The 27,398-nt window shown below is 37.3% G+C and overlaps 1 long non-coding RNA gene across 1 annotated transcript; it reads left to right on the top strand.

Moving 5' to 3' along the window:
* Positions 1-18,337: 18,337 nt before the first annotated feature.
* On the top strand, positions 18,338-25,431 carry LOC137498540 (uncharacterized). The gene is made up of 2 exons (XR_011017822.1): positions 18,338-18,454; positions 23,323-25,431. It is a non-coding gene; the product is annotated as an uncharacterized lncRNA (long non-coding RNA).
* The last annotated feature ends 1,967 nt before the right edge of the window (positions 25,432-27,398 follow it).

The following is a 27,398-nucleotide window of genomic DNA, read 5'->3' as shown; positions in this document are numbered from 1 at the left end:
TTCCCGAAAAAAAAAAATACTTGTTTCTTTAATAGTAAAGGATCTTCTAAATACCAATTATCACGACTCTAACTTCTTCAGTTTTTGATTTATGTGTCCTCATGAAAGGAATTCAACTCCTTAACACTCCCGCCCTCCAAGATGGTTTCCCGCCCAAAACGCGTTTTTCTTTGTTTTTAAAGGAGATCCAAATACGAATTTTCACATCTGTAATAACTTTAGTTTTTATTAGATGTATGTATTCTCATACAATTAATTCAATTAATTTTTTAATTCTTTCACCCCCCCCCCCCGCTTCATTGGATTTTTAGAGAATAGGTGTATTTTTACTTTTAAAGCAGATTGAAAATATCAAATTTCACGTCTGTAAAATCTGCATTTTTGATATATCAGTAGCCTAATTAAAAGAATTCAACACCATTTTCAGTCACTTTTACCCTCACCCTCCACCCAGGTGATATTTCCGAAAACTAAAAATACACGTTTCTTTATGTTTAATAGAGATAAAAAATACCATTTTTCACTTCTGTAACATGTTAAGTTTTTTAGATATACTGTAAAAATTCTCATTTCGAAATTTCACCCCTTTTGAGTTCCCCTTAAGTGGAGTTCCCAAAAACAAATCACCTATGTTTCTTTATATTTACAGGAGATTTCAAACACCCACTTTTTACGTCTGTAACATTTTACGATTCCAAGATATTCTGTAGATATAGTCTTTCAAAAAATTCACCCCAATTTGTCACTCCTGTTTAACCGCCATTAATTGGATTTTCCAAAAACTAAAAAATTAGTATTTCTTCATTTTTAAAGGAGATCCCATATACAAATTTTCAGTTCTGTAATATCCTTCGTTTCTGAGATAAATGTATCCTCATTAAAGGCATTCAACCCATTTTCCCCCCTTTTACACCCCTCCTATTGGGATTTATAGGAAACAACAAAATATGTGTTCCTTTATTTTTAAAGGAGATTCTAACTACCAATTTTTACATCTGTAAATTTTAAAGTTGTAAGATGTAGACACACTCATTATAAAAAATTCACCCCCCCTTTTCACCTCCAATATTTGGATTTTCCAAAAACGAAAAAATACGTGTTTCCTTACTTTTAAAGTAGATCCTAAATACCAATTTTCAAGTCTGTAATATCTTCTGGTTCTGAAATATAAGTAGACTCATGAAAAGCATTCGACCACTTCTTCAACCTTTTCTTCCCTTCTTAATAGGATTTTCCGAAAACAAAATATACATGTTTCTTTATTTTTAAAGGAGATTCTAAATACCAATTTTCACATCTATAACCTTTAAAAATTTTGAGATATAGATACACTCATTTTAAAATATTACCCCCTTTTCACCCCCTCCCTTAATTGGATTATCCAGAAACAAAAAATACGTGTTTCTTTATTTTTAAAGGAGATCCCAAACACCGATTTTCAGGTCTGTAATATCTTCAGTTTCTGAGATATAAGTAGCCTCATTAAAGGCATTCAACCCGTTTTCCACCCCTTTTCACTCCTCCGATTGCGATTTTCCGAAAACAAAAAAATACGTGTTTCTTTATTTTTAATGAAGATTCTAAATATCAATTTTTACATCTGAAAACTTTAAAAGTTTGGAGATACAGATTCACTCATTTTAAAAATTCACCCCCTTTTCACCCTCCCATTAATTGGATTTTCCAAAAACAAAAAATACGTGTTTCTTTATTTTTAAAAGAGATCAAAAGTACCAATTTTCAGGTCTGTAATATCTTCAGTTTCTGAGATATAAGTACCGGTATCCTGATTGAAGGCATTCAAACCATTTTTCCCTATTTTCACCCTTTTTCACCCCTCCTATTGGGGTTTTCAGAAAACAAAAAAAAAGTGTATCCTTATTTTAAAAGAAGATTCTAAATACCAATTTTTACATCTGTAAACTTTTAAAGTTTTGAGATATAGATACACTCTTTTTAAAATTTCACCCCCCTTTTCACCCCCTTAGCGACGGAATATCAAAAAATCCTCTCTTAGCGAGCACCTACATCTTAATATGAATATATCCCTAAAATTTCATTTCTTTATGTCCAGTAGTTTTGGTTCGGCGATGATGAATCAGTCAGTCAGTCAGTCAGTCAGTTAGTCAGTCAGTCAGTCAGTCAGTCAGTCAGGACAAGTTACTTTATATATATAGACTAGCAAGATACCCGTGCATCGCTACGGTATTATACTGAAATTTATAATTGAATGCTTATTGTTTTAGATATATAATCCGCCCAAATTCGCGATCTGACTCGTTTTCTGCGAGAATCTGCCAAAATTCGCGATCTGACTCGTATTCTAATAGATTACGGCAAGTTTCCTCCCATTTTTCAATCTTTCTTTCCAGCAATCGATTTCGTACTTCCCGGGCTAGGTCCAGGTATTCCACCCGGTCAGTTGGGTCCCTAAATCTTTGCCATCTTTTCTTATAAGCATTTTTAATATGGATCAAATCCTTCAAGGGATCTGTCGTGGTGTCGTCTTGGGTGCTTTGGCGGTACTGAAACCGCGGCCGGACTGCATTCTTAGTCATTAGCCGTCCAGGACCCGTTTCCAGACATTTGACGACGGCCCAGAACATTATTATTATTATTATTATTATTATTATTATTATTATTATTATTATTATTATTATTATTATTATTATTATTATTATTATTATATGTTCTGGACCCTACAGCAATATGCAAGACCGCTACTTGGCGGTAAATTACATCTGCTGCCATTGTCATTGTTGACAATGTGACCAGCACCATTGTCGCGCGTAGGCAAGTGTGCGGGATTTCTGGCGATGCGAATGACATACCTCCGTGTATTATTGACCTTGTTATAGAGGTGAACAATTTGACGGCCAATCTCATTCCTATCGTTTATTTCAAATGTGTTTAAATTTTTTTTTTATATGCCAGGAGAATCTAGTATAATCTAAGAACGTTCTCCGAAGGAAAAGATGGCTGTTGAAAAAGAACCCAGGAAAGATTAAAAATGATCGGTTTATAATCAGAATAAGTACATTGAAAGTCTACAGCCTGTTTCCTGTCATTCGACAGGGTCAGGGATGGAATGAATAAAGCCCCATCTAGCGGCGACAATAGGAATTTTGCCGGCTGCCGAAGCTCCCCTCTGGGGCAATGATCGATGAGTGACAAATAAAATGAAATATTGGACAGTGTTGCTGGAATGAATGATGACAGGGAAAGCCGGAGTATCCGAAGAAAAACCTGTCCCGCATCCATTTTGTCCAGCACGAATGTCACATGGAGTGACCGGGATTTGAAACACGAAACCCAGCTGTGAGAGGCCGGCGCGCTGCCGCCTGAGCAACGGAGGCTCCTTATAAGTACATTAGGAACAGTAAAATCAATTGGTCTCACCTCCTTTTACATCCCACCGCCGTTAGGGTTATTTACCCCCACCCCCCAAAAAATTAAAAGAAGGCGTGTTTCTTTATGTTTAAAGGAGGTTCCAAACACCAATGTTCACGTCTATGACCTTCAGTTTTGAGATATAAGTATACCCTTAAAAATAATTCACTTTTTTTAACTTCCTTTCACACTCCCCCCCCCCCCCCTCACAAAGTGATATTAAGGCAAAAAATACTTGTTCCTTTATTAGTAAAGGATCTTCTAAATACCAGTTATCACCACTCTAACCTCTTCAGTTTTTGATTTATGTGTCCTCATGAAAGGAATTCAACTCCTTTTCAATCCTGCCCCCTCCTCAAGATTGTTCCCCCCCCCAAAACACGCTTTTCTTTGTTTTTAAAAGAGGTCAAAATACCAATTTTCACGTCTGTAACAACTTTAGTTTTTATTAGATGTATGTATTCTCATACAATTAAGTCAATTAATTTTTCAATCCTTTAACCCCACCAAACCCCCTTCATTGGATTTTCAGAGAATACGTGTTTGTTTACTTTTAAAGCAGATTCCAAAAATCAAATTTCACGTGTATAACATATTTATTTTTGAGATATCAGTAGCCTAATTAAAATAATTCAACACCATTTTCAGTCACTTTTACCCTCCCCCCACTACCCAGGTGGTATTTCCGAAAACTAAAAATACACGTTTATTTATTTTTAATAGAATTAAAAAATTACCATTTTTCACTTCTGTAACATGTTAAGTTTTTTGATATATACTGTAGAAATTCTCATTTTAAAATTTCACACGTTTTTAGTTCCCCTTATGTGGAGTTTCCAAAAACAAATCACCTATGTTTCTTTACACTTACAGGAGATTCCAAATACCCACTTTTTACGTCTGTAACATTTTACGCTTCTCAGATATTCTGTAGATTTAGTCTTTCAAAAAATTCTCCCCAATTTGTCACTCCTGTTTAACCGCCATTAATTGAATTTTACAAAAGCAAAAATATACGTATTTCTTTATTTTTAAAGGAGATCCCATTTACAAATTATCAGTTCTGTAATATCTTCAGTTTCTGAGATATATGTATCCTCATTAAAGGCATTCAACCTATTGTTCACCCTTTTACACCCCTCCTATTAGAGAAAATAAAGAAATACGTGTTCCTTTATTTTTAAGGGAGATTCTAAACACCAATTTTTACATCTGTAAACGTTTAAAGTTTTAAGATGTAGACACACTCGTTTTAAAAATTCACCCCCCTTTTTCACCCCCCCCCCATTATTTGGATTTTCCAAAAACGAAAAAATACATGTTTCTTTATTTTTAAAGTAGATCCCAAATACCAATTTTCAGGTCTGTAAAATCTTCAGGGTCTGAAATATAAGTAGCCTCATTAAAGGCATTCAACATCTTTTTCACCCTTTTCCACCCTTCCTGTTAGGATTTTCCGAAAACAAAAAATACGTGTTTCTTTATTTCTAAAGGAGATTCTAAATACCAAATTTTACATCTATAAACTTTAAAAGTTTTGAGATATAGATACACTCATTTTAAAAACTTCATCCCCCTTTTCACCCCCTATTATTTGGATTTTCCCAAAACGAAAAAATACCTGTTTCTTTATTTTTAAAGTAGATCCCAAATAACAATTTTCAGGTCTGTAATATCTTCAGGTTGTGAAATATAAGTAGCCACATTAGAGGCATTCAACCTGTTTTTCACCCTTTTCCACCCTTCGTATTAGGATTTTCCGAAAACAAAAACATACGTGTTTCGTTATTTTTAAAGGACATTCTAAATACCAATTTTTACATCTATAAACTTTAAAAGTTTTGAGGTATAGATACACTCATATTAAAAAATCACCCCCCTTTTACCCCCCACCATTAATTGAATTTTCTAAAAACAAAAAATATGCGTTTCTTTATTTTTAAAGGAGATCCCAAACACCAATTTTCAGGTCGGTAATATCTTCAGTTTCTAAGATATAAGTATTCTCTTTAAAGGCATTCAACCCCTTTTTCACCCCTTTTCACCTCCCCTATTGGAATTTTCCGAAAACAAAAAATACGTGTTCCTTTATTTTTAACTAGCAAGATACCCGAGCTTCGCTACGGTATTATACTGAAATTTATATTTGAATGCTTATTGTTTCAGATATATAATCCGCCGAAATTCGCGATCTGACTCGTTATCTATTAGATTACGGCACGTTTCCTCCAATTTTTCAATCTTCCTTTCCAGCAATCGATTTCGTACTTCCCGGGCTAGGCTCAGGTATTCCTCCCGGTCAGCTGGGTCCGTAAATCTTTGCAATCTTTTCCGATAATCATTTTTAATATCGATTAAATCCTTCAGGAGATCCGGTGTGGTGTCATATTGGGTGCCTTGGCGGCACTGAATCCGCGGTCGGACTGCATTCTTAGTCATTACCCGTCCAGGAGCCGTTTCCAGCGCAGTCCGCACATTTGACGACGGTCCGGGACATTATTATTATTATTATTATTATTATTATTATTATTATTATTATTATTATTATTATTATTATTATTATTATTATTATTATTATGTGTTGCTGGAGTGGATAATGAAGGGGAAAACCGGAGTATCCGGAGAAAAATCTGTCCCGCCTCCGTTTTGTCCAGCACGAATGTCACATGGAGTGACCGGGATTTGAACCACGGAACCCAGCTGTGAGAGGCCTGCGCGCTGCCGCCTGAGCAACAGAGGATCCTTATAAGTACATTAAGAACAGTAAAATCAATTGGTCTCACCTCCTTCTACACAACACCGCCGTTAAGTTTATTTACCGCCACCCCCCTCCCAAAAAAATTAAAAGAAGGCTTGTTTCTTTATGTTTAAAGGAGATTCCAAACACCAATGTTCACGTCTATTACCTTCAGTTTTGAGATATAAGTATCCCCATAAAAATAATTTACTTTTTTCACTTCATTTCACACTACTCCCCCCCCCCCTAAGTGAATTTTCCAGCAAAAATACTTGTTTCTTTAATAATAAAGGATCTTCTAAATACCAATTATCACGACTCTAACTTCTTCAGTTTTTTATTTATGTGTCCTCATGAAAGGAATTCAACTCCTTTACACTCCCGAACTCCAAGATGGTCCCCCCCCCCAAAAAAACGCGTTTTTCATTGTTTTTAAAGGAGATCCAAATACGAATTTTCACGTCTGTAACAACTTTAGTTTTTATTAGATGTATGTATTCTCATACAAATAAGTCAATTAATTTTTCAATTCTTTCATCCCCCCCCCTTCATTGGATTTTCCGAGAATACGTGTTTCACTTTTAAAGCAGATTGCAAATATCAAATTTCACGTCTGTAACATCTTCATTTTTGAGATATCAGTAGCCTAACTAAAAGAATTCAACACCATTTTCAGTCACATTTCCTCCCCCCCTCCACCCAAGTGGTATTTCCGAAAACTAAAAATACACGTTTCCTTATGTTTAATAGAGAAAAAAATACCATTTTTCACTTCTGTAACATGTTAAGTTTTTTTAAATATACTGTAAAAATTCTCATTTTAAAATTTCACCACTTTTGAGTTCCCCTTAAGTATAGTTTCCAAAAACAAATCACCTTTGTTTCTTTACATTTACAGGAGATTCCAAACACCCACTTTTTACGTCTGTAACATTTTACGTTTCCAAGATATTCTGTAGATATAGTCTTTCAAAAAATTCACCCCAATTTGTTACTCCTGTTTAACCGCCATTAATTGGATTTTCCAAAATCTAAAAAGTACGTGTTTCTTTGTTTTTAAAGGAGATCCCATATACAAATTTTCAGTTCTGTATTATCTTTCGTTTCTGAGATATATGTATTCTCATTAAAGGCATTTATCCCATTTTTCACTCTTTTACACCCCTCCTATTGGGATTTAGAGGAAACAAAAATATACAAGTTCCATTATTTTTAAAGGAGATTCTAACTATAAATTTTTACATCTGTAAATTTTAAAGTTTTAAGATGTAGACACACTCATTTTAAAAAATTAACCCCCCCTGTTCACCCCCCAATATTTGGATTTTCCAAAAACGAAAAAATACGCGTTTCTTTACTTTTAAAGTAGATCCCAAATACCAATTTTCAGGTCTGTCATATCTTCAGGTTCTGAAATATAAGTAGCATCATTAAAGGTATTCAACCCATTATTCACCCTTTTACACACTTCCTATTGGGATTTTACGAATACAAAAGAATACTTGTTTCTTTATTTTTAAAGGAGATTCTAAATACCAATTTTTACATCTGTAAATTTTAAAGTTTTAAGATGTAGACACACTCATTTTAAAAAATTCGCCCCCCCTGTTCACCCCCCATTATTTGGATTTTCCAAAAACGAAAAAATACGTGTTTCTTTATTTTTAAAGGAGATCCCAAACACCAATTTTCAGGCTTGTAATGTCTTCAGTTTCTGAGATATAAGTGGCCTCATTAAAGGTATTCAACCCCTTTTTCACCCCTGTACACTCCTCCTATTGCGATCTTCCGAAAACAAAAAAATACATGTTTCTTTATTTTTAACGAAGATTCTAAATACCAATTTTTACATCTGCAAACTTTAAAAGTTTGGAGATATAGATTCACTCATTTTAAAAATTCACCCCCTTTTAACCCTCCCATTAATTGGATTTTCAAAAAACAAAAAAATACGTGTTTCTTTATTTTTAAAAGAGATCAAAAGTACCAATTTTCAGGTCTGTAATACCTTCAGTTTCTGAGATATAAGTACCGGTATCCTGTTTAAAGGCATTCAACCCATTTTCCCCCATTTTCACCCTTTTTCACCCCTCCTATTGGGATTTTCTGAAAACAAAAAAATACGTGTGTGTCCTTGTTTTTAAAGAAGATTCTAAATACCAATTTTTACATCTGTAAACTTTTAAAGTTTTGAGATATAGATACTCTCATTTTAAAATGTCACCCCCCTTTTCACCCCTTTAGCGAAGGAATATCCTAAAATCCTCTCTTAGCGAGCACCTACACATTAATATGAATATATCCCCAAAATTTCATTTCTTTATGTCCAGTAGTTTTGGCTCGGCGATGATGAATCAGTCAGTCAGTCAGGACAAGTTATTTTATATATATAGACTAGCAAGATGCCCGTGCTTCGCTACGGTATTATACGAAATTTATAATTGAATGCTTATTGTATTAGATATATAATCCGCCGAAATTCGCGATCTGACTCGTTTTCTGCGAGAATCCACCAAAATTCCCGATCTGACTGGTTTTCTATGATTTTACGGCACGTTTCCTCCCACTTTTAAATCTTCCTTTCCAGCAATCGATTTCGCAATTCCCGGGCTAGGCTCAGGTATTCCTCCCGGTCAGTTGGGTCCGTAAATACTTGCCATCTTTTCCTATAATATTTTTAATATGGATAAAATCCTTCAGGAGATCCGGCGTGGTGTCATATTGGGTGCCTTGGCGAGACTGAACCCGCGGCCGGACTGCATTCTTAGTCATTACCTGTCCAGGAGCCGTTTCCTGCGCGGTCCGCACATTTAACGACGGTCCGGAATATTATTATTATTATTATTATTATTATTATTATTATTATTATTATTACTACTATGATGTGTTGATGGAATGGCTGATGACAGGGAAAACCGGAGTATCCGGAGAAAAACCTGTCCCACCCCCGTTTAATCCAGCACGAATGCCACATGGAGTGACCGGGATTTGAACCACGGAACCCAGCTGTGAGAGGCCGGCGCGCTGCCGCCTGAGCAACGGAGGATCATTATAAGTACATTAATAACTGTAAAATCAATTGGTGTCACCTCCTTCTACACCCCAACGCCGTTAAGTTTATTTACCGCAACCCACCCCACCAAAAAAATTAAAATAATTTTTGTTTCTTTATGTTTAAGGGAGATTAAAAACACCAATGTTCACGTCTATTACCTTCAGTTTTGAGATTAAAAAATAATTCACTTTTTTCACTTCATTTAGCAATAATCCCCCCCCCACTTTTAAATGAATTTTCCCTCAAATAATACTTGTTTCTTTAATAGTAAAGGATCTTCTAAATTCCAATTATCACGACTCTAACTTCTTCAGTTTTCGATTTATGTGTCCTCATGAAAGGAATTCAACTCCTTTACACTCCCGCCCTCCAAGATGGTTTCCCCACCAAAACGCGTTCTTCTTTGTTTTTAAACGAGGTCCAAATAAGAATTTTCACGTCTGTAACAACTGTAGTTTTTATTAGATGTATGTATTCTCATACAATTCAGTCAATTAATTTTTCAATTCTTTCAACCCCCCCCCCCCTTCATTGGATTTTTCGAGAATACGTGTTTCTTTACTTCTAAAGCAGATTGCAAATATCAAATTTCACGTCTCTAACATCTTCATTTTTGAGATATCAGTAGCCTAATTAAAAAAATTCATCACCATTTTCAGTCACTTTTACCCCCATTCCACCCAAGTGGTATTTCCGGTAACTAAAAGTACACGTTTCTTTATGCTTAATAGAGATAAAAAAATACCATTTTTCACTTCTGTAACACGTAAAGTTTTTTTTAGATATACTGTAAAAATTCTCATTTTAAAATTTCACCCCTTTTGAGTTCCCCTTAAGTGAAGTTTCCAAAACAAATCACCTATATTTCTTTACATTTACAGGAGATTTACACTCACTCTTTACTCTGTAACATTTTACGTTTCCAAGATATTCTGTAGATACAGTCTTTCAAAAAATTCACCCCAATTTGTCACTCCTGTTTAACCGCCATTAATTGGCTTTTCCAAAAACTAAAAAATACGTGTTTCTTTATTTTTAAAGGAGATCCCATATGCAAATTATCAGTTCTGTAGTATCTTTCGTTTCTGAGATATGTGTATCCTCAATTAAGGCATTCAACCCATTTTTCACCCTTTTACACCCCTCCTATTAGGATTTACAGGAAACAAAAAATACGTGTTCCTTAATTTTTAGAGGAGATTCTAACTACCAATTTTTACATCTGTAAATTTTAAAATTTTAAGATGTAGACACACTCATTTTAAAAATTTCACCCCCCAATACTTGGATTTTCCAAAAACGAAAAAATACGTGTTTCTTTACTTTTAAAGTAGATCCAAAATATCAATTTTCAGGTCTGTAATATCTTCAGGTTCTGAAATATAAGTAGCCTCATGAAAGGCATTCAACCCATTATTCACCCTTTTACACCCTTCCTATTGGGATTTTCCGAAAACAGAAGAATACATGTTTCTTTATTTTTAAAGGAGATTCTAAATACCAATTTTTACAACTATAAACTTAAAAAGTTTTGAGATATAGATACACTCATTTTAAAAAATCACCCCATTTTCACCCCCCCCCCCATTAATTGGATTTTCCACAAAAAGAAAAATACGTGTTTCTATATTTTTAAGGAGATCGCAAACACCAATTTTCAGGTCTGTAATATCTTCAGGTTCTGAAATATAAGTAGACTCATGAAATGCATTCGACCAGTTTTTCAACCTTTACCACCCTTCCTATTACGATTTTCCGAAAACAAAATATAAGTGTTTCTTTATTTTTAATGGAGATTCTAAATACCAATTTTTACATCTATAACCTTTAAACGTTTTGAGATATAGATACAGTCATTTTAAAATATTACGCCCTTTTCACCCCCCTTAATTGGGTTTTCCAGAAAAACAAAAAATACGTGTTTCTTTATTTTTAAAAGAGATCCCAAACACCAATTTTCAGGTCTATAATATCTTCAGTTTCTGAGATATAAGTAGCCTATTAAAGGCATTCAACCCATTTTTCACCCCTTTTCACTCCTCCTATTGCGATTTTCCGAAAACAAAAAAATACGTGTTTCTTTATTTTTAATGAAGATTCTAAATACCAGTTTTTACATCTGCAAACTTTAAATGTTTGGAGATATAGATTCACTCATTGTAAAAATTCACCCCCTTTTCACCCTCCCATTAATTGGATTTTCCAAGAACAAAAAAATACGTGTTTCTTTATTTTTGAAAGAGATCAAAAATACCAATTTTGAGGTCTGTAATATCTTCAGTTTCTGAGATATAAGTACCGGTATCCTGATTAAAATTATTCAACCACTTTTTCACCCTTTTTAACCCCTCCTATTGGGATTTTCTGAAAACAAAAAAATACGTGTTTCCTTATTTTTAAAGAAGATTCTAAATACCAATTTTTACATCTGTAAACTTTTAAAGTTTTGAGATATAGATACACTCATTTTAAAATTTCACCCCCATTTTCACCCCCTTACCGAAGGAATATCCAAAAATCCTCTCTTAGCGAGCACCTACATCATAACATGAATATATCCCCAAAATTTCATTTCTTTATGTCCATCTCTAAACTTTAAAACTTTTGAGTTATAGATGCAGTCGTTTTAAAAATTCACCCCCCTTTTCACTCTCGCATTAATTGGATTTTCCAAAAACAAAAAAATTTGTGTTTCTTTATTTTTGAAAGCGATCAAAAGTACCAATTTTGAGGTCTGTAATATCTTCAGTTTCTGAGATATAACTACCGCTATCCTGATTAAAGGCATTCAACCCTTTTATCTCCCCTTTTCACCCCTCCTATTGGGATTGTCTGAAAACAAAAAAATATGTATTTCCTTATTTTTAAAGAAGATTCTAAATACCAATTTTCACATCTGTAAACTTTTAAAGTTTTGAGATATAGACACACTCATTTTAAAATTTCACCCCCCTTTTCACCCCCTTAGCGACGGAATATCCAAAAATCCTCTCTTAGCGAGCACCTACATCTTAATATGAATATATCCCCAAAATCTCATTTCTTTATGCCCAGTAGTTTTGGCTCGGCGATGATGAATCAGTCAGTCAGTCAGTCAGTCAGTCAGTCAGTCAGTCAGTCAGTCAGGACAAGCTACTTTATATACATAGATAAGAGTTTTGTCTGTACATTGTTCAGAATTTGAAAAGAATGGTATTTCTGTATCGGTCATGTCCACAGTAAGAAGAAAATGCATTTTTTACTTTTCCGTAATTTATGTCTGTCTGTCTGTCTGTCTGTCTGTATGTATGTATGTACACGCATCACGAGAAAACGGCTGTAGAGAATTTAATGAAAATCGGAATGTAAAGTCGGGTGATGAACCGCTACAATCTAGGCTATAAATTATTTTAATCACGCTGAGTGAAATGGTAGTTTAGGGGAAGACCTGAAATTTAATTCTCAAATATTTATGTTATTAGTGGTCGTGTCTTAATGCCACTCGCTGGAAAAAGATGAGATATAAGTCGCTACAATATACGCGCTATACACGCTGAGAAAAATGGTAGTTTAGGGGAAGGCCTAAAATTTCATTGTTAAATATTTATTTTATTAGTGGTCGTATCTTCACGAAAATTGGTATGCAAAGTCGGGGAATAAGTCGCTATAATCTAGGCTATCAATAATGATATTCACACTGAGTGAAATGGTAGTGTTGGGGAAGGCCTGAAATGTAATCTATATATATAAAATAAGACTTTTGTCTGTACATTGCTCAGAATTTGAAAAGAATGGTATTTCTGTATCGGTCATGTCCACAGTAAGAAGATAATGCATTTTTTACTTTTTCGTAATTTATGTCTGTCTGTCTGTCTGTCTGTCTGTCTGTCTGTCTGTCTGTCTGTCTGTCTGTCTGTCTGTCTGTCTGTCTGTCTGTCTGTCTGTCTGTCTGTCTGTCTGCCTATCTGTCTGTCTGTCTGTACACGCATCACGAGAAAACGGCTGAAGAGAATTTAATGAAAATCGGAATGTAAAGTCGGGTGATGATCCGCTACAATCTAGGCTATAAATTATTTTAATCACGCTGAGTGAAATGGTAATTTAGGGGAAGGCCTGAAATTTAATTCTGAAAATGTTTATGTTATTAGTGGTCGTGTCTTAATGCAAATCGCTAGACAAAGATGGGAAATAAGTCGCTACATTATACGCGCTATACACGCTGAGAAAAATGGTAGTTTAGGGGAAGGCCTAAAATTTAATTGTCAAATATTTATTTTATTAGTGGTCGTATCTTCACGAAAAATGGTATGCAAAGTCGGGGAATAGGTCGCTATAACATAGGCTATCAATAATGTTACACGCACTGAGTGAAATGGTAGTTTATGGGAAGGCCTGAAATGTAATCTATATACACTGACTGACAGAGCAAATGCAACACCGAGAAGGAGTGGTCAGAACTTTATGCCAATTGCAGGGTAGACTGACGTCACTGAGGTATGCTCATGATGTGAAATGCGCCGCTGTGCTGCGCACGTAGCGAACGATAAATGGGACACGGCGTTGACGAATGGCCCACTTCGTACCGTGATTTCTCAGCCGACAGTCATTGTAGAACGTGTTGTCGTGTGCCACAGGACACGTGTATAGCTAAGAATGCCAGGCCGCCGGCAACGGAGGCATTTCCAGCAGACAGACGACTTTACGAGGGGTATGGTGATCGGGCTGAGAAGGGCAGGTTGGTCGCTTCGTCAAATCGCAGCCGATACCCATAGGGATGTGTCCACGGTGCAGCGCCTGTGGCGAAGATTGTTGGCGCAGGGACATGTGTCACGTGCGAGGGGTCCAGGCGCAGCCCGAGTGACGTCAGCACGCGAGGATCGGCGCATCCGCCGCCAAGCGGTGGCAGCCCCGCACGCCACGTCAACCGCCATTCTTCAGCATGTGCAAGACACCCTGGCTGTTCCAATATCGACCAGAACAATTTCCCGTCGATTGGTTGAAGGAGGCCTGCACTCCCGGCGTCCGCTCAGAAGACTACCATTGACTCCACAGCATAGACGTGCACGCCTGGCATGGTGCCGGGCTAGAGCGACTTGGATGAGGGAATGGCGGAACGTCGTGTTCTCCGATGAGTCACGCTTCTGTTCTGTCAGTGATAGTCACCGCAGACGAGTGTGGCGTCGGCGTGGAGAAAGGTCAAATCCGGCAGTAACTGTGGAGCACCCTACCGCTAGACAACGCGGCATCATGGTTTGGGGCGCTATTGCGTATGATTCCACGTCACCTCTAGTGCGTATTCAAGGCACGTTAAATGCCCACCGCTACGTGCAGCATGTGCTGCGGCCGGTGGCACTCCCGTACCTTCAGGGGCTGCCCAATGCTCTGTTTCAGCAGGATAATGCCCGCCCACACACTGCTCGCATCTCCCAACAGGCTCTACGAGGTGTACAGATACTTCCGTGGCCAGCGTACTCTCCGGATCTCTCACCAATCGAACACGCGTGGGATCTCATTGGACGCCGTTTGCAAACTCTGCCCCAGCCTCGTACGGACGACCAACTGTGGCAAATGGTTGACAGAGAATGGAGAACCATCCCTCAGGACACCATCCGCACTCTTATTGACTCTGTACCTCGACGTGTTTCTGCGTGAATCGCCGCTTGCGGTGGTCCTACATCCTACTGAGTCGATGCCGTGCGCATTGTGTAACCTGCATATCGGTTTGAAATAAACATCAATTATTCGTCCGTGCCGTCTCTGTTTTTCCCCAACTTTCATCCCTTTCGAACCACTCCTCCTTGGTGTTGCATTTGCTCTGTCAGTTAGTGTATATAAAATAAGAGTTCTGTCTGTACATTGCTCAGAATTTGAAAAGAATGGCATTTCTGTATCGGTCATGTCCACAGTAAGAAGGAAATTCATTTTTTACTTTTCCGTAATTTCTGTCTGTCTGTCTGTCTGTCTGTCTGTCTGTCTGTCTGTCTGTCTGTCTGTCTGTCTGTCTGTCTGTCTGTCTGTCTGTACACGCATCACGAGAAAACGGCTGAAGAGAATTTTTTGAAAATCGGAATGTAAAGTCGGGTGATGAACCGCTACAATCTAGGCTATAAATTACTTTAATCACGCTGAGTGAAATGGTAGTTTAGGGGAAGGCCTGAAATTTAATTCTCAAATATTTTTGTTATTAGTGGTTGTATCTTAATGAAAATCGCTAGACAAAGATGGAATATAAGTCGCTACAATACAGGCTATACACGCTGAGAAAAATGGTAGTTTAGGGGAAGGCCTAAGATTTAATTGTCAAATATTTATTTTATTGGTGGTCGTATCTACACGAAAATTGGTATGCAAAGTTGGGGAATAGGTCGCTATAATCTAGGCTATCAATAATGTTATTCGCACTGAGTGAAATGGTAGTTTAGGGGAAGGCCTGAAATGTAATCTATTTATAAAGTAAGTGTTTTGCCTGTACAGTGCTCAGAATTTGAAATGAATGGTATTTCTGTATCTATCATATCCACAGTAACAAAGAAATGCATTTTTTTACTTTTCCGTAATTTCTGTCTGTCTGTCTGTCTGTCTGTCTGTCTGTCTGTCTGTCTGTCTGTCTGTCTGTCTGTCTGTCTGTCTGTCTGTCTGTCTGTCTGTCTGTCTGATTGTACACGCATCAACAGAAAACGGCTGAAGAGAATTTAATAAATATCGGTATGTAATGACGGCTGATGAACCACTGCAATCTAGGCTACAAATTATTTTATTCACGCTGAGTGAAATGGTAGTTTAGGGGAAGGTCTGAAATGTAATTCTCAAATAAGTTATTGATGTTATTAGGCCTAGTGGTCGTATCGATAAATACTACATAACTAACCTAACATTAGTTATGTCGTAAGTTAGTAGTAGTTATGTAAGAAGTTATTACATTTCCGATCACTTATGTCTTATACATTGTTACCGTACCGCATATAAACGGAGATATTCATGAATTTGAATTTTTGTTACTAAGTCCATATCAGCGCCGAGTTACGAGAAAATAGGTAAACAGAATTTAGTGAAAATCGGTATGTAAAATCTGAGAATAAGGAACTACAGTCTACGATATAAATAATTTTGTAAGACACCCTAATATCACAGAGCCGAAAGAAAACTAATGTGAAGGCCTGCAATATAGAAAGCTCATAAACTTTATCAACAATAACACTACATTGACCATTGTTTGTTGTGATGTGCTTTTTGTCTTCTCTTTCCTCTCATCCCCGATAGATAGGATTACAGCAGCGTACCGAGGTTTTTTTTAAATTTGCTTGACGTCGCACCGACACAGGTAGGTTTTATGGCGACGATGGGATAGGAAATGAATAGTGGTGTGAAGGAAGCGGCCTTGGCTTTAAATTACAGCCTGGTGTGACTGGTGTGAAAATGGGAAACCAAGGAATATCATTTTTTTTTGCTTAACGTCGCACCGACACAGATATGTCTTATGCGACGATGGGAAGGAAAGGTCTAGGAAGTGGAAGGAAGCGGCCGTGGCTTTAATTAAGGTACAGTCCCGGCATTTGCCTGGTGTGAAAATGGGATACCACGGAGAACCATCGTCAGGGCTGCCGATAGTGGGGCTCGAAGCCCACCATCTCCCGAATACCATCTTCAGGGTTGCCGGCAGTGGGGTTCGAATCCACTATCTCCCGGATGCAATCTCCCAGCTGCGCGCCCCTAACGACACGGCCAACTCGCTTGGTCGTACCGACTGTAACAGCCTGCCTGTATATTGGTGGGAAGTAGCTGGGTTGTAAGATAATTTTCTTCTTTAGTATGCCATTCCTCTGGTTCATACATTTTCCGATATATCTGGTACGTAACACACTGGTTCATCATAGTATTCGGGCTATACAATCCCTACTCTGAGCCACTGATTGGAATGAGTACTGTGCATATTTAACGGAATAATGACAGAGGAGTGTTCACGGCAGTCTGCGACCTGGTTATTCCAGCTCTGGCACTTTGGACTCTTAGATCGGCACCGTAGTACTGTTCGTTGAAAGTGAGAAAGTGTTCGGTTTTTCATTTGATCGAGTATTTTATATGATAACATTGCTTTCAATCGCTACAATCCTAATGACGTTTTTGTAATGACCTATGTTGACTTCAGTTAGGAAAACCACCAAGTCAGTCTTTCTGAGAATGCCGTAGCGAAGCACGGGAGTTATGTATCCCGACAACTAGTGTCGAGTCCAGGACTTTTACAGTCCAGAATTTGGGATTTTAAATATATATTATAAACTAAGACCATACTTGGTCGTTTCACGAGGAAGTAAAATTATATTGCTTCACATTATTTCACTTAGGAAACGCTCTCCAAGAAACATGGGTTTCTTGAGAATAACAAACTTTGACAATAACAAGATTACCCTCCTTTTCTGAGAAAATATGTGTTGTTCAGATTTGGTGGCACTCACGACTTACTGCAATATTTCACAAGTGTGTTGCAATATTGCTCAACTATACGTCACCAACCCATCTTGTCATAAACATGTAAGATTGTTTTCCAGTGGACTGACACGTGATTGTAACCTGAAAGCTAAGCATATAAAACCAATAGTCTCATAAGACTTATCACTCATTCGTCAACCAGTCAGCTACAGACTAGTAAGCTCTCAGGCTTCGCACGTCTCGGATCACGGGTTCGATCCCTGATCATAGTAGAGATGTAATTAATCTACAGTTGTACATAGGAATAATCAGCTAAGTTAATAAACAAGTAACATCAAATTGTCTTCTCATTTCGATTGAATAGATAAGGCTCAGCGCGATATTGAACTATCGGAACCTGATAGCTCAGTACCTGTAAAAATATAAATGTTGTTGAGCTACAAACTTAACTGGGGGCCTGCGTCCGGGATGGCTAATGATTATTCACAATAATCTACGAGTAAGGTGGTGAAGTTTACTGACAACCTCACAAGGAGGCCTTTCGTGACTTTGCTAGCGACACCAAATTAGCCATTCGCAACACTGAGAAATCTATTCATCGAAAGCCAAGCTGCTCTGAAGGAAGTAGAACGACAACTCCGCCAGGGGCCTTTCGACTACTTCATCATCGCAGACTGTCGGAGGTGAGCGACAACTCCTCAAAGAAGGGGCCTTTCGACACATCCGCCTACTGACAACGCCAGTCGACCTGCTGGAACCGACAACGCTGACCAGGCGCCTTTCGGACCATCACGACGACCAGAGAAGACACCCGACTTCCACAGCTCATGCAGGATGCAGTCAACGCTGATCATCTTTTCATGCCTGTAAGTCTACTACAAATACCTTATTTGTGAGCCTGAATATTAATTAGCTTGGTTCATTTCATGTGTAACAAACGAAGCCAGCGAATGAGCACTAAACAAAACTAATAATAATTTCTTGCCTTTCATATTAACGTGAATATAGTGTAGAATCTATAAGACCTTTCGCTTGTCACAGTTAATTGAATTAATAATCATTTAAATATTTATTATATTTATTCATTACTAATAAGCTCAACATGTCAGAAACAGAGCTATTATCAAAATTTGAATACGCGCAAATTCAATTACTACCTGAATTTAGCGGCAGTTCATCTTGCAGTCTAGATTATTTTATAGCAAGATGTGAATCTTTTCTAAACACGCATAAAAGAGCTGCCACAGCTCCCAATGCGGCCATAATTAATGACTTTCTTTTTAATGTAGTTAAAGCCAAATTAAAAGGAGAAGCATGCAGCATCTTAGACTTAGACGCTAACAGTAATTATGAGAAATTTAAAGAAAAACTCATAAGAAAATATGGTAATGTCAAAGATGAAAGACTCTTGGTTCAAGAGATCTCGAATTGTTACCAGAAACGGAACGAGTCGTATACAGAGTATCATGACAAACTGGACACATTGACTCTTCAATGTAAAAGTTTGTGTAAAATAAACTATCGGGATCAGATTCTAGAATTAAAACTTCGAGAATTAGAAGACTTGAGTTTGACCACATTCAAAGCCGGTATCTTAGAACCTTACCGTTCTTTCTTAAGATACGCACACATTACAGACCTAAATCAAGCGCTCAGACTTTGTCGATCTTTTGACAATGACAGGGCACATGAGAGTTACATGGATCAGTTGAGAGGAACACCAAAGTTACCTCCTAACAGATTTCAAAACACTCAGCCAGTAAACTACACAAGACACAACCCATTCATAAATCACAACATTAATACCCAAGAAAGACCAACTAATCAATTCTTACCTCAGAATCAACCTAACCGATCATTCTTTAATAACAATCCAAATCAATCTAACTTCAAACCTTTCCAGCCTACAAAGCAACAACCTTTTAAATCCACAGCTCCAACGAATCGTCCTTACCCTACTCCAAATAACATTGGTAGACGTTTCACTCCTACTAACCACCCAAACCAAAGCTTTCCGCAACCTATGTCTGGTGTTTCAACCGTTAGAGGAAATGTAAATTCTCACATGGAACCACTTGAAAATACACAGCCAGAAGAATTATATTCCGTAGCAGGAATATTTCAGCAAGAAGATGAGTTCGACCCTCAGTCAGACTCACCTAACTTTTCAAATGAATATAGCATTGAGGTTAACTCTCCCTACTGTTCAAATGAGTACGACAATGAAGAACAATGTCAGGATTTTCGTATAACCCAGTCATCCAAGTCGAAGACTTAAACAATATTTGTAATACTCCCAAATTACCATTTATCAACCTATTTGGACTAAAAATTTTGATTGACAGTGGTGCTTGCAATTCAATCATGAATCCGTCAATAGCACATACATTATTTTCAGATTTTATATTCAAGGACCCATTTTGCATACAATCGGTTCACTCTGAAACAATAGGAGAAGACAATGTCCGATTTCCTATTTTTTCCGAATATAATATTGACACCCCTGTAAATTTCAGAGTTATGCAATGGCATAATTATTTCGACGCATTAATTGGTACTGCTGATTTTGCCCGATTAAGAGCAAAAATTGACTATGCATCGAACCTAGTTGTTCTAGCCAACAAAGACATACCTTTTCACTTTCACTCCTCCAATAAGCAGAAAAGTTTTCAACCAACATTAGATGCGCACACTACTGCTATTCCAGTCAATATTCAACAAGGAGACGTATACGTTCCTGGGTTCGAATATGATGGAAAGTATTTTTCAGATGCAATTTTATGCGCTGAGGACTACCATGTTCTTTATCCAACAAACACCCAATTGAAACAAGAATTCACTGAACCTATTTTAGTTGAACCTTTAGACAATATAATTATTCAACCATTAGAAATAAATTCAATCACAGAAAGAGACATTAACGAATATCTTCGTACCCAACACATGAACGATTTAGAAGACCAGGCAATTCGAAGCGTATGCTCTGAATTCTCAGACGTTTTCTACTACCCAGGATGTGACTTGACATTTACTAGTGCAGTAAAACATTTCATCCGCACTACAGATGAAGATCCGGTACATCAAAGGAACTATAGGTATCCACCCACATTAAAGAAATTACTAAATGACGAAGTAGAAAAGCTACTTGACCAAGGAATAATCACGCATAGTGAATCTCCATATTGTAATCCTGTCTGGATTGTACCCAAGAAGCTAGACGCTTCAGGGGAAAAGAAATGGAGATTGGTTTTAGACTTTCGACAGCTAAACAGAAAGACGATCGAGGATAAATATCCCCTCCCAAGAATAACAGAAATTTTAGACAACCTCGGTCATTGCCAATATTTCAGTACTTTAGATTTAGCCCAGGGATTTCACCAGATAGAAATGGATCCCAGGTCTATAGAGAAGACTGCTTTTACTATTGACAATAGGCATCTAATGTTCAGAAGAATGCCATTTGGTCTTAAAAATGCTCCAGCCACTTTTCAGCGTGTAATGGACAATGTCCTACGCCCCTTTTTGTATAAATTCTGCTTTGTGTATATTGATGATATAATCATATATAGCAAATCTCTAGAAGAGCACATGCAACATTTGACTCTTGTGCTGCAGAAATTAAGGGAAGTAAATCTCAAGATACAACTCGACAAAACGGAGTTTCTCCATAAAGAAGTCGCCTTTCTTGGACACGTTGTATCACGAGATGGAGTAAAACCGAATCCTGAAAAAATCAGAGTAGTCAAAGACTACCCTATTCCGAAATCTACCAAGGAAATTAAACAATTTCTTGGCCTAGCTGGATTTTATAGAAAATTCATAAAGGATTTCGCGAAAGTAGCACAACCCATGGTTCGCTACCTAAAGAAAGGAACAAAAGTCGACGCAGAAAATGCTGAATACAAGTCCGCATTTAAAACTCTTAAGACCCTTTTAATAAATGCTCCTGTGCTAGTCTACCCAGACTTCGAAGAAGCATTCACGTTAACTACGGACAGTTCAGATTTTGCTCTGGGAAGCGTTCTGTCACAGAAAGGACACCCCATAGCGTACTACTCGAGAACCTTAAATCCCGCAGAAAGAAACTACTCCACAATAGAAAGAGAGTTACTCGCTATCGTAGATAGTAGCAAACATTTTAAGCCCTATCTATGGGGACGGCACTTCCAAGTAGAATGTGACCACCGCCCGCTACAATGGCTCTTCACTCTGAAGGACCCAAGTTCGAGACTTTATCGATGGAAGATAAAACTCGGAGAATTTGACTTTGACATTAAGTACGTCAAAGGCAAAACTAATTATGTAGCAGACGCACTCTCTAGAGTAGAAATAAATGCAAATGATGAAACAGTTTCCAATGCAGCTATCCCCGGAGATGATGCATACCAGAATGAATTGGACAATGAAACTATACACTCCAACCAAGAAGACCCCATATTTACATTAAAATCATCTGAACGAAATCTGAATCAGAATCGTAATCAGATCATAGTTAAATATGGCAATTCTCCTAAGATTCTTGAACAAAAATTATTCAAGAAATATACACGACACATTATGATCGTTACACGAAATAATTTTCAGAAAGATTTGAGTGATCAGCTACTCAAAATAATTGTCACATCTAATAAGTATGCTACTTATTTCGATGACATAACTCTAGAAATCCCCTTTATTAGAGCATGTCAGAAATTATTTACTTCTGAACTAATTATCATTAGATCATGCAAGTTCTTGGAAGACATTGAATGTCCAGGAACTCAGAGGCAATTAATCTTGCACTATCATTCTGAAAATCATAATGGTATCGTAGAAACCTATGAACACCTTCGAACTAAGTACTATTGGCCACACTTACGTGAGCACATTAGAACACTGATAAACCAATGTAATCTTTGCCAGAGAAACAAATATGAGAGACACCCTAACGAAGTAGAGAACCAAGGTCCCATAACAGCGGATCACCCATTTTCGCAAGTGCACATTGATACGTTCCATTTTGAACAGAATCGCATCTTAACTGTGATAGATGTATTTTCAAAATACGGACAAGCATATGTACTGCCGAATGGCACAGCTTTAGCCGTGCTAAGTCAGTTACAAGTATATTTCTCACACCATGGGTTTCCAAAGAAAATTACCCATGATCAAGGAGGAGAATTCGAGAACAAGGTCATTAAAGAATACTGTAAAGCCACAAATATTGAGTACCATTCTACCACTCCTTTGAATTCTTCGTCTAACTCTCCAGTAGAAAGATTCAATTCAACCTTGCTTGAAAAATTACGTATTTCAAGAGACTCTGATAAATTCACTCCGCTCTCGGAACTTGTAACCACAATAATCATAAATTACAATTCCTCAATCCATTCCACAACTAAACGACCTCCATTTAACGTTCTCTATGGTCCTTACTACCAAGCGTTAGACCATACCTTCTCACCCTCTCCTAAAATCAATGAGTATATTGAAAGACAAGGAAATCAGTTGAAAATTCTAAAAGATAGTTGCACTAAACCTAACACTGACACTTTTGATCACACATACAAAATTAATGACACTGTGTATGTATTAGATCCACTCACTAGAAACAAGAAATCAAAAAACCTGTACAATGAAGGTGTAATAACCAAAATTGAAGAAAACAGGGTACATTGTAAAATGAAAAATGGTAAAATACATGTAAGAAATTTCCGGGACATAAAACCTAAAAGAAGTATTCTTACACTTCCAGGTTCCTCCTCGGATACGGCTCCATCCTCACTCAGCCCATAAAAACCCAAGGATTTTATGCTGACTCAATGGGATCTGCCACAATAATTAACGATTACCACAAGTTCATGTTTCATTTTGATCTCAATAGTTTAAGAGAATCTTATAATAATATTCGCAACACTGTTACAAGCCTAATATCTCGAAGTAATAACACTTTCCCTTATTTAATGTCCGAATTAAATGAAGCCATTAAGGAAGCAAAGAAAGAATTAAATAAAATATTACCTAGCACACCTAGGACTAAAAGAGGTTTAATAAATGGCTTAGGTACCGTGATCAAATTCATCTCTGGAAATTTGGATCAGAACGATTTAGACAACTTGCAAAGTCAAATAGAATCATTAAAACAAAGTCATAATAATGAAATTAAACACATAAATAAACTTGTATCATTTGCTAACTCAATTACTCAAAAATTCTATGATGAAATGAACCATGTCAATGATAATATGAAGGTAATCCAAGGTATCTTACAGGAAGAAGACTTCAAGATAAATATATTGGAACATTTACAATATGTGTTACTGTGCGCGAGTAAATTTAATAAAATTGTGCGAGTGCTGCAAGAAACCATCAATTTATCATTTAATGAAATGACCAATATAAAAATCTTTTCACAAAGAGACCTATCAAATATAATAAATCATTTAATATCAATATATCCTACTAAGACTTTGATTCATACTGATCAATACCATCAAATCGAAAATCTTAAATTATCAAGAACGCAAGTTCTCATGATGGACAAAGAAATGATTGTGATTCTTGCTATGCCAATCACAGATGGAAATCAGTATCAAATGTATTCAATTTCACCTATGCCTAGTATTAACAATCTTGTATTAATTCCTTCAGAAAGATACTATTTACAAGGTTCCACCTTGAAATGGTCAAGTGTACCTTGTATTAAGAATACTCAATCTTATGTATGTATATATTATAATGTCAGAACCACTAAGTGTAATCTAACAGACACTTCAGGATGTGAATTTGCTTTTGTTAACAATGATGTACAATTATTTCAACCCTTAAACAGGGAACATATTCTCTTTTTTAGCAAAACCCCTCAGGTTATTTTGCAGACATGCCAAGATTTTCAAAGAACTATCAAGTTATCCGGACCAAATATTATATATACCAATGAATCCTGCCCTATTTCCAGCATGGGTATAACCTTGCAACAGCATCCAACAAATTATGTATACTCATTCCCACTCATATCAATCCAAGACGAACCCTATGTAAGGAATGAAATAAAATTCCATTTCTCCCACCTCGATGTAAAGAAACTGAAATCAGACCTGACACCTGTCCCAAAAGGTAATACTACTAAAAAGCATTTTATATATACGACTGTAATTTTTATAATAAGTATATTGTGTATTATTTCGTTAATCTTTAGGAAAAGACTGTATCAACTATGTAATCTATGTAAAAATGGAAAATGTAAAAATAAGAAAGATATTACCGAGGACGGTAATAAGCAACTGACGGTGGAGGAGTTATGTATCCCGACAACTAGTGTCGAGTCCAGGACTTTTACAGTCCAGAATTTGGGATTTTAAATATATATTATAAACTAAGACCATACTTGGTCGTTTCACGAGGAAGTAAAATTATATTGCTTCACATTATTTCACTTAGGAAACGCTCTCCAAGAAACATGGGTTTCTTGAGAATAACAAACTTTGACAATAACAAGATTACCCTCCTTTTCTGAGAAAATATGTGTTGTTCAGATTTGGTGGCACTCACGACTTACTGCAATATTTCACAAGTGTGTTGCAATATTGCTCAACTATACGTCACCAACCCATCTTGTCATAAACATGTAAGATTGTTTTCCAGTGGACTGACACGTGATTGTAACCTGAAAGCTAAGCATATAAAACCAATAGTCTCATAAGACTTATCACTCATTCGTCAACCAGTCAGCTACAGACTAGTAAGCTCTCAGGCTTCGCACGTCTCGGATCACGGGTTCGATCCCTGATCATAGTAGAGATGTAATTAATCTACAGTTGTACATAGGAATAATCAGCTAAGTTAATAAACAAGTAACATCAAATTGTCTTCTCATTTCGATTGAATAGATAAGGCTCAGCGCGATATTGAACTATCGGAACCTGATAGCTCAGTACCTGTAAAAATATAAATGTTGTTGAGCTACAAACTTAACTCGGGTACATCAGCTAGTAGTCAAATATAATTCAGTTAGCTAGTTTTTTTGTTACGGTTCAATACCATAAAATAACAATGAATGCGAAATAGGGTTAGGTTCATGCAAGTTTCTTTTGTGAATCGACGTTTACAACCTAGAATTATATTATTATTATTATTATTATTATTATTATTATTATTATTATTATTATTATTATTACCGGGTGAGTTGGCTGCCGGCCCAGTGGTGTAGGGGTAGCGTGCTTGCCTCTTACCCGGAGTACCCGGGTTCGATTCCCGGCCAGGTCAGGGATTTTTACCTGGACCTGAGGGCTGGTTCGAGGTCCACTCGGCCTACGTGATTAGAATTTAGGAGCTGTCTGGCGATGAGATAGCGGCCCCGGTCTAGAAAGCCAAGAATAACGGCCTAGAGGATTCGTCGCGCTGACCACACAACACCTCGTAATCTGCAGGCCTTCGGGATGAGCAGCGGTCGCTTGGTGGGCCGAGACCCTTCAAGGGCTGTAGTGCCATGGGGTTTGGTTTGGTTTGGGTGATTTGGCCGTACGGTTAGGGTCGCGCAGCTGTTAGGTTGCATCCGGGAGATTGTAGGATCGAACCCCACTCTCGGCAGCCCTGAAGATGGCTTCCCGTGGTTTCCCATTTTCACACTAAGCAAATGCAGGAACTGCACGGTACCTTAATCAAGGACACGACCGATTCCTTCCCACTCCTAGGCCTTATATATCCCATCGTCACCGTAAGACTTATCTATGTCGGTGACGTAAAGCAAATTGTAAAAAAATAAAAACTAATATTATTAATTTTCTCTGGATGAATATTATACTTTACAAGATTAGAAACTGGCTAACAGTTTCCGTATCCAAGCGGGAATAAAATGTGATTCAACTTTTTCTTCAGTTTGTACACCTGTACTTTTTTTCTCAAACACATCGTGCCCTACTTCATTCCAGTTGACTTACAGGCATCGTACCCGAAGGCTCGTTCAACTCATTTTATCCACAATATAAAAGAAAGTACAGAGGTGATTCATAATGGTGCTTTTCTCAAGTTCATATTTAGCGCATTAAATTCTAAGAACATCTACTTTATGTAGCGAAGCAAGTAACTCCATTAAGCCACTAATATTACCAGCCGCATAATTTAAGTAACACTGAATAAAGGCAATAAAGTGAACTACGGCAGTGCCAGTAATATAAAATTACTGTATTAATAAGTATGTAATGGAATTACACTGACGTCAAGCTTTCTCACTTTACAGGAGCCACTTCATTGATATGTTGTGTTGGTTCATGAAGGCAAGTTCCCACGTGAGGCCAGAGGGGTGCTTGGCGGCCACACTTAAGCCGGGCCCGGGCGAGCTGTGGCTAAGCCGAGACCGCCGCTTTCTTCTTGCCTGCTCGCCTGCGTGTTCCCTGTGAGGACGCCGCGGATTACAAGTGTTGAAAGGCTGAGTGGAATAGCGTCGCGGCCTGTCGACTGCACAGTTGCCGCTCTCCCACAAAGACACTTTATGCTCTTCATAAATGTCCTTCGTCAATGAACACCGTCTAAACTGAAGCTTTAGCACTCTTCCCTGTCGTGGGACAGCTTTGACTGTACCATTAATGATAATAGAAGAGCGGAACCGAGAATGCAGAATTTGCACCAGGTGCAGAAATGAAAATTAACAAAACTGAATACTGAAATATGCAGTTGCTATGGGAATACGAGTACGTGACTCGCGGATTGGTCTTCTTCGTTCGTTACTTCATCAATGATAGCCTACGATCCTATCAGGGCGAGTAGATTAACAAGTGTTGGAACATTTTTTTTTTTGTTTACTTTTTCTAGTGGCTTTACGTCGCACCGACA

Source organism: Anabrus simplex, chromosome 2 (assembly GCF_040414725.1).
Source record: "Anabrus simplex isolate iqAnaSimp1 chromosome 2, ASM4041472v1, whole genome shotgun sequence".
Taxonomy (NCBI): Eukaryota; Metazoa; Arthropoda; class Insecta; order Orthoptera; family Tettigoniidae; genus Anabrus; species Anabrus simplex.
This window is presented reverse-complemented; position numbering and strand designations above follow the sequence as displayed.